This window comes from Mastigoproctus giganteus, chromosome 9 (genome assembly GCF_048544385.1).
Source record: "Mastigoproctus giganteus isolate SK-2022 chromosome 9, ASM4854438v1, whole genome shotgun sequence".
NCBI lineage: Eukaryota > Metazoa > Arthropoda > Arachnida > Uropygi > Thelyphonidae > Mastigoproctus > Mastigoproctus giganteus.
In genome coordinates, this window is record NC_143583.1 from 87,577,860 (window position 1) to 87,591,934 (window position 14,075).

Genomic DNA, 14,075 nt, shown 5'->3' on the forward strand with positions numbered 1-14,075 from the left:
AAGGAGCCCAAAGTTCAAAAGTAGCTTCAAAAATGCTTAGTTCCATAGGATGAAATTCATAAAGATTTATCAAGCAAAAGCAAACAAAACCAGATTACTGAATTTTTTAAAGAGAGCAGAAGATACACAAATCTAGAATGGTGTATTTTTATTAGTTCTGTTAACATTTTATTAACGAAATAGTGTATTTTTGTTAGCTTTTGGAGCGTAAACCCCCTTTTTGTACTTTTTCTTAGTCATGTATAACACAGTTTCGCACAACACAACATGTTATAAGAACTTAACTACCGTGTTATACAAGGGTTACCTGTACTGTAAATTTAGAACAGGCAACTGTTGACTCACATGTCTTGGAATCCTTTATCCAATGAAGCCATGTCTGTGGAGAATCCAAGCCATTAACTGGCGGTGGTAACTGAATGTCAATACGTGGATAAGAGACGTATTGATGAGTTTGCTTTAAAAGCCTATTTTTTTAATTTTAGGAATAATGCTGTGCAAGAAACAACACAGAATATAGAGAATAGGATCCCAATGAAAAATAAATTTGAATTCCACTCAATATCAGCAGTGATCATGAAGAAGAAATTAACTTTCTTTAGCACATCAGTAACTGAAAAGGCTGCTAACATTAGTTATAGGCAATTACAGTAAACTGTACAAAAAAACCCCCCAAATGTTTCAGAATATGGAAATAAAGCATTCCAGCACTTGTAACAACAATCACATTCCATGCAAATAAGGCATTATTTCTCTCTTTATAAGATGCTTGCTGGACTATCTTGCTCTTTAATCTGTTTTTGCTGCCAGCAGGATTTAAGCTGCATAAATAATGCAATGGTCTTAAGTCTTCACAACAAGTTGCCATAATATTATACTATTTTTCAAACAGATGGCCTCACCAAAAGGTTAACTGGCCATTTATTTAAAAGATAACACCCACTATGATAGCCTGTTTCGGGTGGTCTCCAGTGACAAGACAAAGAAATGTTTATTTGTTTGTGGAATTTTTAGGCGCATTGGCATCTATGGCCATATTGCACCAATCATAAATAGAAAAGCAGTAGTAAAGTTGTTTTATGTCAGCTACTATGCTGTATACAAAATAATAGTTTTCAAAGTTGCAATATGGCTAAAGCTATCTGTTTTGTCAAAAGTAATGTCACCAAAGACTACATGCTGTCTGATGAGGTACATGAAACAAGCCAACATAGAAATCTCACATTTTAAATAAATAGCCAATTAATCTTTTTACAAGACCATTTATTAAAAATTGTGTAAAATCAGAAAAACTTGCTACCTTGCTACAGGCACATTTGTTCTTCAATGAAAATCAAGGCCACTGCATTATCACTTCTGGCTGTAAAAATGAAAGGATAAGATAATCCTTCAAACACTATTTCTCTGGCCAATATAGCTTTAGCTATATTATAACTTTGAATTTCTCTGTTAGCTTGTTTTCCTCTTTTTTTTATGGATCTTGAAGTATATCAGCAACTATGGCTGTACTGCACCATGCTTAAAGTGTAAGAGCATCATAGGTCACATGTGTGGCAAGAACAGGTGCTATCACTTGGATACAATTTATAATGGTTGCATATATCAATTCTCAAAAAAAAAAAAACACCTTTTCCATATGTGGTGAATGGTAAGCACAGAATTGCATGCCTGTCACATGGGATTCATCTACTCTAAGAAGATATGCATGAGTGATGTGTGCATTTCATGTAATATTTTCTTTTCATGATGAGGCTAACTTGGCAGTACTGTCTTCTACTATGTTACCTAGGATTCTGATATGTCCCTGTACCTAACAGAAACATCTTTCCCTCTTCACCGAGAACAGGTATGGAGTCTAAAATTTGCCAGAACACAAAGTGAGGAGCCTCAAAAGGGCTTCTCATTGCTTGCAATGAATTTAGGGAATACATGGATATTGTATTTCCTTGATGATTTTATGTAGTCCACAGCTAAAATTATTGCTATTAATTCAGCAATACATATGCTGCATTCTGTTGGTAACTGTTTTGATAAAGTTATATCGAGGAAAACTATGGCCACTCCTACTTGGTTTTTGCTCTTTGACCCATTTGTATATACTGGAATGAAGGTGGATAACAGGTCATTGATGGTGGCATATAGTTGCAAGACATTCTCATTAGGAAGTATATATCTCTGCTCCACTTCTGGAGTGTATGATTGCACTGTGGTGTTGTTGAGCTCACAGTGGGTAAGGGAGCTTGGGAGTGGTTGCAGTGTTGTCTAGTGTCCACTCAAAGTAAACTAGTTTTTGTTGTAGTTGTATTTTTTTAAAGTGTGCTGACTAAAGTATGGTTTTGATTCATTGAAAAGGCCTCTGGAGTCAGTAACTCTGTAATTCATCTGTAATGCTACTAAATAACACTGACTCGAATCTGTAAAACGTCTTTATTATGATAATATAAAATAAAATAAAATACATGCATACTGATTGTATAACTATATGTTAAAATATTAAAACAAAATAAAATAAGTGTAACAAGAATAAAATTCAATAAAATATATAAAATTAAAAGCAATAAAAGTTGTTTAAAATCACTAGAACCACTAATACAGGAGCTTTCGGCAGCAGCGGCTGCCTTCATCAGCTATAGTGGTTGCAGGATGACCGAATCTATATGTATCATACATCTCAGCAGGTCTGCGATAATGGAACCAGAAATGGCTGGAGAGTTTAAGAATATGTTTGTCTGAGCACTACAGTCTTATTAGGGATAAGAGCTGTCGCATTCATCCACTCTTTGAAGCCCTTATCCTACAAAGAGATGAACGGTTTAGAGTAGCCTAGTATTTTCCATTTTCTGGTTCCAATGCAAGAGAAGTAACCATGCGCAGATGCCATAGTTCGTGTCGCAGAGACCTGCTGAGATGTGTGGTACATATAGATTATCGGTCATCCTGCAACCACTATAGCTGATGAAGGCGGCTGCTGCTGCCGAAAGCTCCTGTATTAGTGGTTCTAGTGATTTTAAACAACTTTTATCACTTTTAATTTTATATATTTCATTCTTGTTATACATTTATTTTATTTTGTTTTAATATTTTAACATAGTTATACAATCAGTAAGCATGTATTTTATTTTATATTATCATAATAAAGCGTTTTACAGATTCGAGTCAGTGCTATTTAGTAGCATTACAGATGAATTATGATGGTTTTGATTACTTTCCCAGCGTGGTATGAATAATATTAGTTCAGGCAGATATTGTATTTTAGGTGCATATTGCAACATTAGTTGCTGCCTAATCGAGAGTAGAGGTTCATGTGCTTCTACATACCCTGAGGCTGTGAACTGGGGAAGTAAGGAAAGCTCCTACAGAGATGCATACAGCACTGTGGTGGATTCGATTGGATCAACCTAGTAAGAAGCACTGGGTCTTACTGAGTTATAGACTGGTGCTCTGTATGTAAAGCTTTGACCTAATTAGGACTGCACAATCAGATTAGAGTGAGACAGTCAACTCCCACTTAGCAGATGAGAGGACTGTTACCTTCGCTCTGCACGGGTAGTTCAATTGTTTAATATGTTCAAGGAAAGTCCATTTATGATTAAATATTGCTTCTAAAAAATTAATTCTTTTTTTTATGTGTTCTCTTATTCAGTATACATCATAACTTGGTGCAAACTGTCCTTACAAATTACAGAGAGAGAGAGAGCGAGAGAGAGGTGGTACTACAAATATAAAGTCAAGGAATAAGAGAAGATTGAATCTTATGAAATTCAACTATAGGTACCAGGTTGTCGAACACTGGAATAAACTTCCTCCCAACATGATAGAAGCAAGTCTGACTAAGTTTAAAGTAGAATTGAATGATTACCTTGTGGGAATGGGAATAATATGAATATTTTATCTTGGATTTTTTTTTTTTTTTTTTTGACATAGGAAAACAATTTTTGCTTCCTTACATAATTTGGTCTTACTAATACTAATTATAGTACATGACAACATTTGCTGTGAATTTCATTGTCATGTTTTACATCTAGCAAATTATTTACATGTCACCACTAGCACTGCACTACCTTTTCAGTCATTATAAATGTTTACAATGTCCATAAGTTCAGTTGTCAAGCACTTAATATTCATTGAAATGTGCCTCTCCAAAATTATTCAAGCACTAGATCACTCACTCTGTAAAATCCAGAAAGTTTTAAAATCCAGCACCTCTCAACTTCCAAGAGTGCCAAATTTTAACGAGTTTACTGTATGTATTGTTGTTATTTGGTTTTTAGGAGCATTAGCAACTAAGGCCATATTGCTCTGGGGATATGTGGTGGTCATTACCTGACCTTTCCACATCCTCTGTATTTGGTGGTCACGGGCTCAAACCCCAATCTAATCAAGAAGCATGCTACGGACTGCAGCTCCTGCCCACCTGGCTACAGAGGCGCCTGCTGTATGTATTACCATTCAGTAATTAAAATTCCAACTAGGAAGTAAAAAATCTAGTTATAAAATTTTACCAGTGAGGTTTGACATCATTTGGAATATCACTGATGCCACGGTTGAGTCCCTGTGTTCAGTTTTACCACTCACTGCTACAGCTATGGTACCAGTGAATAGATGTCTAAGTTATGCACTTCCAACTGTCATTTGAAATAAGCATTTTATTTAATAAAGCCATTTCCATGATATAAATCCTGAAAGGGGTTTAAATGTCATCATACACAAATACAAGTTAACTTACTGAAATTAATAAAGTAAATTTATCTTAGCAATGCCAACAATAATTTTTAAGGGCAAATATGTAATGGTTTATTTAAAGCAACAAAATATCATTTAATGATTAATTCAACACTGGTATTCAAAAAATAAAAAAATTGCAACTTATAATACAACTCACTATCACTTTACAATTGGCAAAACCATTTTCTGGCATCGAGTAATCATTCTTGTCAGTTAGCAGAGCAAAATTACTTTTGCAGTCAGTTTTTGATTCCTGAAAGTTTAAAATAAGAATAATCAACCATAAAAAACTGAATGAATGGTACACAAATTACAAAGCAAAAACTAATTAGCAAGTAATACCTCAGTAACAGACAAGTACTTAATGTTTTGACAAACAAAATCTGAACAGAATCTTGCTATTTTATCTGCCTAATAATGGCATTCAAAAACTTAACATTCCATTATAGATACATATATCATATACAGTATATTACCATTAATAACACTTCCACTTATAGCACTGTTCCACTTCTGGTCCTCTTTTTTTTTCTCATCCCACAGTCAACCCTGTGAAGTGCAGGGGATTTTTTTAACATCTATGGTACTTCTATTTAAAATGCTTTCCCACTCATTGCTTTTTTTTTTCCCCTCTCTTTTTAACGTTTTGAGTTTTAGGAAACAGCTGATAGAAACTGAAGCCCATGACCTGTTTATGGTGCAGTTTGTATATTTCGCAGAAACTGTTTCCAGTGCAGGTTACAATCATTTCATATTCAAATTAAAGCTTTAAAAATAGAAAAGGAGCTCTTCAAAACAATTCCCATTTATTAGACCCATTTTATTTTTAGCCCAACATTATTCATCTGATCATTTTGCTGATACAGTAATTAGAATTTTTCATGTGTTCAACATGGTATTGGTAAATTTCATTAAACAGCATTATTAATACTACGTTTATCACATTATACAGTAATACTCAAAATGTTTAGTTTAATAATAATTTTAAAAATTTATTCTTTTTAAGCAAAAAGCAGTTGAAGGTGAGAAAAAAAAAAAAGGTAATACATTGTGTAGGTTTTCACTTGCAAACTGCTTCACAAACACTATAGAAAAAATTTATCTACCAAAATACTGATATAAAATGGAGTCCCACTCTTGGCCAGTCCCTTCAAAAGTACAATGACTGGAGTTTACCATATATGCCACATATAACATTTAAAAAATAGCAGCACTCTTACTATAAAACTGAAGTTTGAAATTCTTATAATATCACAAAGCATCACATCAAAAATAAAGTATTTCTGTATGGCTGCTAAATTATTACAAAATATGCTGTATGCCATTCTTATACTTTTCAAATTTAATCTTACTACTGTTATATGCAAGCTGCTTTGCTTTTTTGTTTAACTTGTTTACTAGTGTAATTTTATTTTCAGCTGTGGTAGTAATAACTATGAAGTACATCTGGTAATCGTATATTAAGATTAGCAGATGCCTTACAAAAATCCTCCCTTTTATCCCATCTCTCTTCTGCATGACAGGCATTTTTAATATTAAATATCCAAAATGTACATAAATTTTGTTAATGGCACAGCTCTACTGTTGAACCTATAAATGTTCATCATTCAGTGCTCTCAAATATTGAGGTAGGACTGCTCTAGTCCACACTCAACACTATATAAATATTTCTGTAAATGAAATCCTCATTGTATAGGGTGTTTTCTGCCTATTACTGCAGCAATGACTAATTTATCCTGTAAGCAAATCAATGTTAATTCTAGTGTTAGCATACCAAATCGATTTTCTAAAGTAATCTACAGCTTATATCCATTAAGTTCAATTTAAAAGTTATTCTTGATCTCTGAATAACATAAAAATGCATTCCCTGGCATAAAGTGAAAATTTTTCTGTTAATGTGAAAGCAAAGTATTCTTGTTTCTCTGAAAGGGCACAATGAAAATGAGATAATCTGTTTCATTTGTGATTTTTTGCATTCATTTAGAAATAAGGCTCAAATAATTCTGAACTACATGTTAAGTAGTGAAATACAGAGAGAAAGGATTGTCTTCTATCTACATAAGTAATTTTTCTTTTTTTTATACATCACAAGCTGATAGGTGAGAACCTTCTTGGTGCATCACATTTAATAGCTCATCTTAGATGACAAAATAACTAGGCCTTGACCAGAGAACTTAATTAGCCAAAGAGCAAGTGCTGATGAAAGAACATTGGCTTTTCATATTAGGCTTCTTATCTTATGAATAATGGGCTGTATAGCAAATCTGTTAATAAAAAAAAACCTGTTCAGGGCTTTTGTAACTGTCAAAACTACAAAATTGATGATATTAGATTATTTGAAAAGTTTTTCAGTGGACTCATGTATCACCTGGAGTGTCACTTTCAAAGTCTGTAAAAATGCAACTTGCTTTCTGCAGAATTACTGACAATTTGCAAGTTTTGCTTTGGCATTCTTTGACACAGTACTAATGCTGAAAGAATGCTTATTTATTTGATTTTTTTTTTTTTTTTTTTTTCATTCTTTCAGCATCATAATTTACTGACAATTCAATCCATTAATTAAGAGTATAAATCCTAACTCAATATAAGTTGAGCTAACCTCAGTATCTTCTTGGGAAGAAAGATTTGTTGAAAAATCTTCGGTTATCTTTTTTTCTGTATATTTTGCATATTCATTATTACATATGATTGTATATCTTATTTATTGTAATAATTACTTACATGAAGAAAAATTTGTATAATTTTTATATTACTTTAACAAAGCTGTCCTCCTTTGTCTTCCATTTTCGCTTATGATGTCTCCCTCTTAAATCACTAGTGTCCAGTAACTTACTGTTGTCTAATGGCACGCACATTATAAATTCTGGCATGTGTCACAGTAAATCAGGATACAATTTTGCTGTATTGACAATACACAAAAAAACTAACAATAGGTAAAAACTTAACCTATTACCAAGTTAGGGTTAATATTATAATCTGCGTTCCACTTTTCCCTTATACATTTTAAATACCAAAATGCCACGCCTTTGATTAAGAATCTGATTTTCAAACAGTTTTCATGTGATATTAAAGTATTTTATGCATAATAATAGGAGTGCACAGTTTTACCACATTAATATTAATAGGCAACTTTCGGCACTTCTGCTGAACACCAACTTTCCTAATATTACAGCCCATTTGAAACCATACAATCTTTCGTACAACAAAAATCATATTCTGACACACGATAAATAACTGTGCATACTCACAGTAATAAATGTCACACTGCTATTATCTGCAGTGAAAGCTGTTTTACAGGGATAACTAAGGGCTACTGGGAAGGCTTGACTAAATTGCGCCGCCGTTTGATGAGCCATGTTCAGAAGCTAGGCGCTTGGCATCACGTGAGTATCGCGCAGTAAATGCTACGCTGCGCAAATCCAAACGCCCACTAAATTTCCTTTAATGCGGGCTTCCTATGACGTCATGTAGTATGGAGCCATCTTAGCTTCGTTCAAGATTACCTAAATGTCGCGTAATGGTTATATGAACTATTTCCATTAAATTTACAGAAGTAATATTTATAGTCCACGGTTCATTAAAATATTCAAAGATTATAAAGGCAGGGCGGAGTCCACTCTGTTAAGAGAAAGTAGTACGTAAACCTATACGTGCTTAAAAGAATATTTCAAGTGAATAAAAATTTTTCTTCAATATGCTTTTTACACAGACCTTCGTTCGTAATGTGCCATGAATAATTGTAACAAAAAAAAAAAAACCTACCATTTGCTCCCTGCGTACAAAAAAAAAAAAAAAAATCGTCACAATGCTACAGTTAGGAACCTAATAAGTTATACAGTACAATTTTTTATTATTTTTTTATGTGGGATATACATCTTATACATACATAGGTATACCAACTACTAACACAATGGGATTTCCCCAATATCAAGAAAAACGTTTTTCAATGAAGCCTTGTGCAGGTATTGGTTTTATGAGCATAAGTTGCCTTTTCTTCCAAATTTACCATGGGAAAATTTAGAATAAAAGTAAAGGGGCAAAAAAATTCCCATGTTTCAATTACACAGGGCATAAATCTGATATCACAGCAATAGTTTAGGAATACAGATAGGTAAGATAGGTATAATATATGTAATTTAAGTGGCACATATGTCACACTTCACCCACCACTATGTGATGGCTGAAGTACTGCATATGAGTAGAAGTAACCACAGAGAAACATACCAACTGTGTGGTACTATACTTAGGGTGGTAAAAAATGAAAGACTTGGGGGTAGTTGTGCAGTAAATATGAAATTTTCTGAGCAGTGCAGACAGGATGCCAGAGCAGGTCATGGGATCTATTGTCAATGATATACAGGAAATTTACTAGTAGGGAAAAGGAGGTGACTATTCCTTTGTATAAGGCAATGGTCAGGCCATGCCTTGAGTACTGCATACAGGTCTGGAAGCCTCATTTTAGGAAAGATGTAGAGTTTCTTGAGTGAGTACCGAGAAGGGGAATGAGATTGGTGAGGGGAACAAAAGGGTTGTCTTATGAAGAAAGGCTTAAGTTCTGCAAATTGCAGTGTCTGGAGACTAGGCATCTACGAGGTGATCTGACTGAGGTGTATAAGGCCTTAAATGGGTTGAGCAGGCTCAATTCTGATGGGACATAAATTCAAATTGAGGAAAGACAGTAATAGAATAGATGTGTAGAAATTTGCCTTTAGCCAGTGGGTAGCTGATTGCTGGAACAAACTTCCATCTGTTGTTGTGGAAGTTGATAGCTTAAATAAATTCAAGGAGGAACTGGACAAATGTTTAGAGGGAATGGATATGTGAAATGGTTTTTTTTTCCTTGGCTGATGCTGCATAAGATTACTTTCTTGAATCACATGCCTCGATTACTACTACTACTGCCACCACGAGAGCACAGAGGGGTATGAATATATATATAAAATAAAGATTAAGTAAATCCATGAGAATTAAAATATAATATAAAACAGTGAAAATAATTTAAGGAGCCACAGCATGACAGTAGTTGAGGGAAGCTGTTTGTTTGTTATTTGATTTTTAACTAAGGCCATATTGCTCCGGGATATGCGGTAGTCATTCCCTGACCTTTCCGCATCCTCCGTATTTGGTGGTGACGGGCTCGAACCCCGGTCTAATCAAGAAGCGTGTGCTACGCACTGCTGCTCCTTCCCACCTGGCTATGGAGGCGCCTGTTGAGGGAAGCACAAAGTATTTTGATGACCAGACAACTTCGGTACATTTTCCAAATTATTTTTTTTATTAATTAATCATGGTGTTCCATTTATTTTCTCAGTTTATTTTATAAATTCAAATGTGTGTCAGTGCAACAATTAAGGGCAAATTACTGCTATTGATAAAGGGTTGGTTGAGTGGAAGAAGACAGTGTGGTTTTTAGTGGACACTGCTCTTTGGGGACTAATATTATTAGTGGAGTTTCCAGAGTTTGGTTCTGGGCCCATTGTTGTTTTTTGTATTTATTAATGATATTGATAAAGGCATATCAGGCTTAACATCTAAGTTTGAAGATGATACAAAGGGTGACAGAGTAGTTAATGACAGCAATTAAAGTATGCTAATACAACAAGATCTAGAAAAATTAGGCAGAGGGTTGAGAAATGGCAACTGAAGTTTAACATTGACAAATGCAAGATACTGCATAAGGATAGCAGTAATCCCAGACTAACGTACCAACTGTGTGGCACTACACTCAGAGCAGTGGAAAATGTAAAGAACCTGAGGGTAACTGTGCAATCAAATATGAAGTTCTCTGAGCAGTAAAGACAGGATGCCAGGGCAGCTCATGGGGGTTTTGTCAATGATATACAGGAATTTTACTAGCAGGAAAAGGAAGGTGATTATCATTGTACAAGACCACATCTTGAATACTGCATATCAGTCTGGAGGCTTCATTTTAGGAAGGAGGTTGAGCTGCTGGAATGAGTACAGAGAATGGCGAGGGGAACAAAGGGGTGCCATTACCAAGAAAGGTTTCATTATACAAATTGCAGCATCTGGAGAGCAAGCACCTGAGAGGTGATCGGATTGAGCTGTTTAAGGCTTTGAATGGCACGAGCAAGCTCAATACTGATGGGATTCTTTCTCTTGCTCTCAGACCACATATATGGGGGAGGGGGGCACAAATTCAAATTGAAGATGGATGGTTGCAGAATAGATGTGCAGAATTTTGCCTTTAGCAAGTGAGTGGTTGATTGCTGGAACAAACTTCCATCTGTTGTTGTGGGAGTACATAGCTTAAATAAATTCAAGGAAGAACTACAGAAACTATTGGAGGGAATGAATAGGTAAAATGGGAGGTTACTTCTTTCTTTCTTTTTTTTTTTTTTTTTTTTTTTGGCTAATGCTGTATGAGCTTACTTTCTTGCATCATTTGCAACTGCTAATACTATTATTTGTCCTCCTTTAAGTTCATTCTGTATTGATATGAAAGTTTATTTGAATTTCATAATAACTATTATTACTTTAATAAGTTTATCTGTAACTTTTTTAAAAGTTATTATTTTTTTTTTATATCTAGCTTCATCTTTTAACACAAAGTTCTATATATGTGCATACCAATGATAATATGCACATGGGCAATCTGTGGATTTACTTCATAGATTTGAAGTAAATATTAAGAAAACACTGAATTGGGAGAAGTTGTGCAAAACATGGGATAACATTTTTCTTACCATGCACTTATTAGCAAGAGGAGTATTTGCAGCTCTACAGCATACCGATGTGATGCCGGGTTGTTATAAAAAAAAATAAAAAATAACTGCTACGTTTTTAGAATATTTAGAATTTATGGGTTCAGGTTGGTGAATTGTTATCATTTCAGTACAGCAAGACATCAGTGCACCTGCCTCAAAGTAAAGCACCGTGGGGTAAGGTGAGCAAAGGCCTTGGTAGGCCTACTACAAAATTTTACTAGGAAAATGAAAGTATGGCTGTTTCGGAATGTTTCAGATAAAATCCGTGATCCTGGTATCTGTGACCCTTTGCTCTCATGGCTACACAGCTATATTACGCATCGTTCCTTGAGCATTATCATCAATCAAGTGAACTCAGACCATTTTATACCACTAAGTGAAGTATCTCAAGGCTCCCCCCCTAGGTCCTCTACTTTTCATTGTTTTCTTAAATGATCTTCCTTCTTTCATCTGCACCTCCAATGTTCAAGTTGCTCTCTATGCAGATGATCTTAAGATCTACTCAGCAGGAGTAGATCTTAAGGAAACTACTGATTCTCAACAGCTTCAATGTGCCCTCAAATTCTCTCTCTCTGTGGCTATCTCTGAATGGCTTGTCTGCTAACCCCTCGAAGTGCAAAGTAATCTCTTTCTCATCCTGTATATCTCCACAACTACACTGAATTTCTTCTCCAGCAGTGCTAAATTTGATGCCCATGTCCATAAAATCACCAGCAAAAGCATTCAAAACACTGGATTTATCAAACTGAACACCTACAAGTTCAAAAACTACAGATATTCTGTTATCCTTTATAAAACTATTGTTCGGCCAATCCTTAAATTTAGTTCACCCATCTTGAATCCTCACGTAATGACTTTAATTAACAAAACTGAAGCAGTTCCAAAAAAAATTGTCCATTACCTTATGTTCCATAATCCTATATTTTATTACAGTGTACTATGAATCATTGAGTGATTACTTTCATCTGAGGCCTCTTTGCACTAGAAGAGGCATTGCTGACATCACCCTTCTAGCCAAAGTAATCACTGGAACTTATAAAGCATCTATTATCCTTAGCAAAATCAACTTCAGTGCTTCTTGCAGACAAGTCAGAAACCTTACTGTTTCGCTTTGACCCTGCAACCACTGACTTCAGTCCACTGAAGTCAGTGGTCGCAGAGTCCAATGAATTCAGTCCACTGACCAGAATCAGCAAATGGCTCTCTCATTGACTTTTTTGACAACTCTCAATCACTGATGAACTCCATCCACAAGTTTGCCTCTTCTCTTGAACTGCAAAGAGACTAGCTCTCATCTAATTATTGTTTATTATTATTTGTTTTACCAGTAACTTCTTAATGCATACCTCTTTTGTAAATATGATTTTAATGTTTGAATCTATATCAATGTTTATCTTATTGTTATCAACTGTGTTCATTGTTCTGCTCTCAGATATACTATTAATGGTTACCTGTTGTATATCTTGTTGTTAATAAAAATAAAAAGCACCAGGATCTATCTCACATTAAGTTTTAGGCTATCAGTCTTTTTTTTTTTTTTTTTGTCATATTTGGACTGAAATTTTTGAATTTGATGTTAAAATTTAACTAAGTATTATCATTTAGAGTTGACAATTTCTAAAATTAACTTTTGCCTATCAACTGTTTTTTTTTTTTCAATGAGAAAGTTGTACCAGTCTTATCCTAAAAGGATCATTGGTATACTCTTCTTAAATGAACATAAACCAATTTTATTTCATGAAAAACAAAACAATGATTGTAGTGATGGACACTTTGATAGTTGTGCTTAGTTCTGCCGAAGCTAGCTGTACAAGAGCAGTTGTGTCACATCTCCTCTTGCAAATAATGACAAATGAAATTACATTCAAAAGAATTATTTTTAAAAATTCCGTGGTGAAAAACAGCAATTTCATGAAATTGAAGTTCAGGAAAAAACAAATATACAATAATAAAAAAAATTTCAGAATATAAAAAAAAAAAAAGGTATAAACAAAATAGAAATTTTAGTTCTTAACTTTATGGCCATTTGTTATCAAAGATCAGTTATCAGTAACGTTTAACAGCATTGTATGGCTGCTGCTATTATTTCCAGAAATGAAAGGTAACTAATGCAGATTCAAATAATTTTAATCTTATAACAAATCAACACACACATAATTCATAATATTCTACTTTATAGGAAAGAATGGCATATATCAAGTAATAATTTAAATGATACAGGCATTATAATTTGAAAAGCAAGTGTAAATTATTGTATACAATAAAAAGCCAACATCTGATTTAAAAGTGGAGGTTGTTGTTGTTGTTGCTTGGATTTTATTGGCGCATTAGCGACTAAGGCTATAATGCGACAAAACCTGGTCATAAAAAGTAAAATTTTCAGTGGCCTAATGATTTAGGTCACTAAGTCAAGGTATGAAACAAGTATAAACTAAAAGATAAATATCAGTAAACAAGTAACTATAATAATAAGATTTTTTAAATGTAACTAAAAAGGTTTACTGAAGTCAAAAAGCTAAAAACAGCAGACACATTGTCATTGTCAGATAAAATCTGACTGAGTGTATAAGGCTCAGTCAGATGATTAAAAGCAGTAAAACGGACATTGCTAAAATCTGGACA

At 34.2% G+C, this 14,075-nt stretch overlaps 1 protein-coding gene across 2 annotated transcripts in view; it reads right to left on the bottom strand.

Annotated features, from left to right (window-relative positions):
* Positions 1-14,075, bottom strand: part of LOC150080527 (adenomatous polyposis coli protein-like) — a 384,350-nt gene that overhangs the window by 315,320 nt on the left and 54,955 nt on the right. Inside the window, exons 1-2 of one of the 2 annotated variants that reach the window (XM_090381300.1) lie at positions 7,974-8,083; positions 4,883-4,978 (exon numbers count right to left, since the gene is read on the bottom strand). The gene's annotated coding sequence lies outside the window, so the exon portion shown is untranslated. Of the gene's footprint in view, positions 1-4,882; positions 4,979-7,973; positions 8,084-14,075 lie in introns of those variants that run through there. The other variant, XM_090381301.1, reaches the window with a different exon arrangement.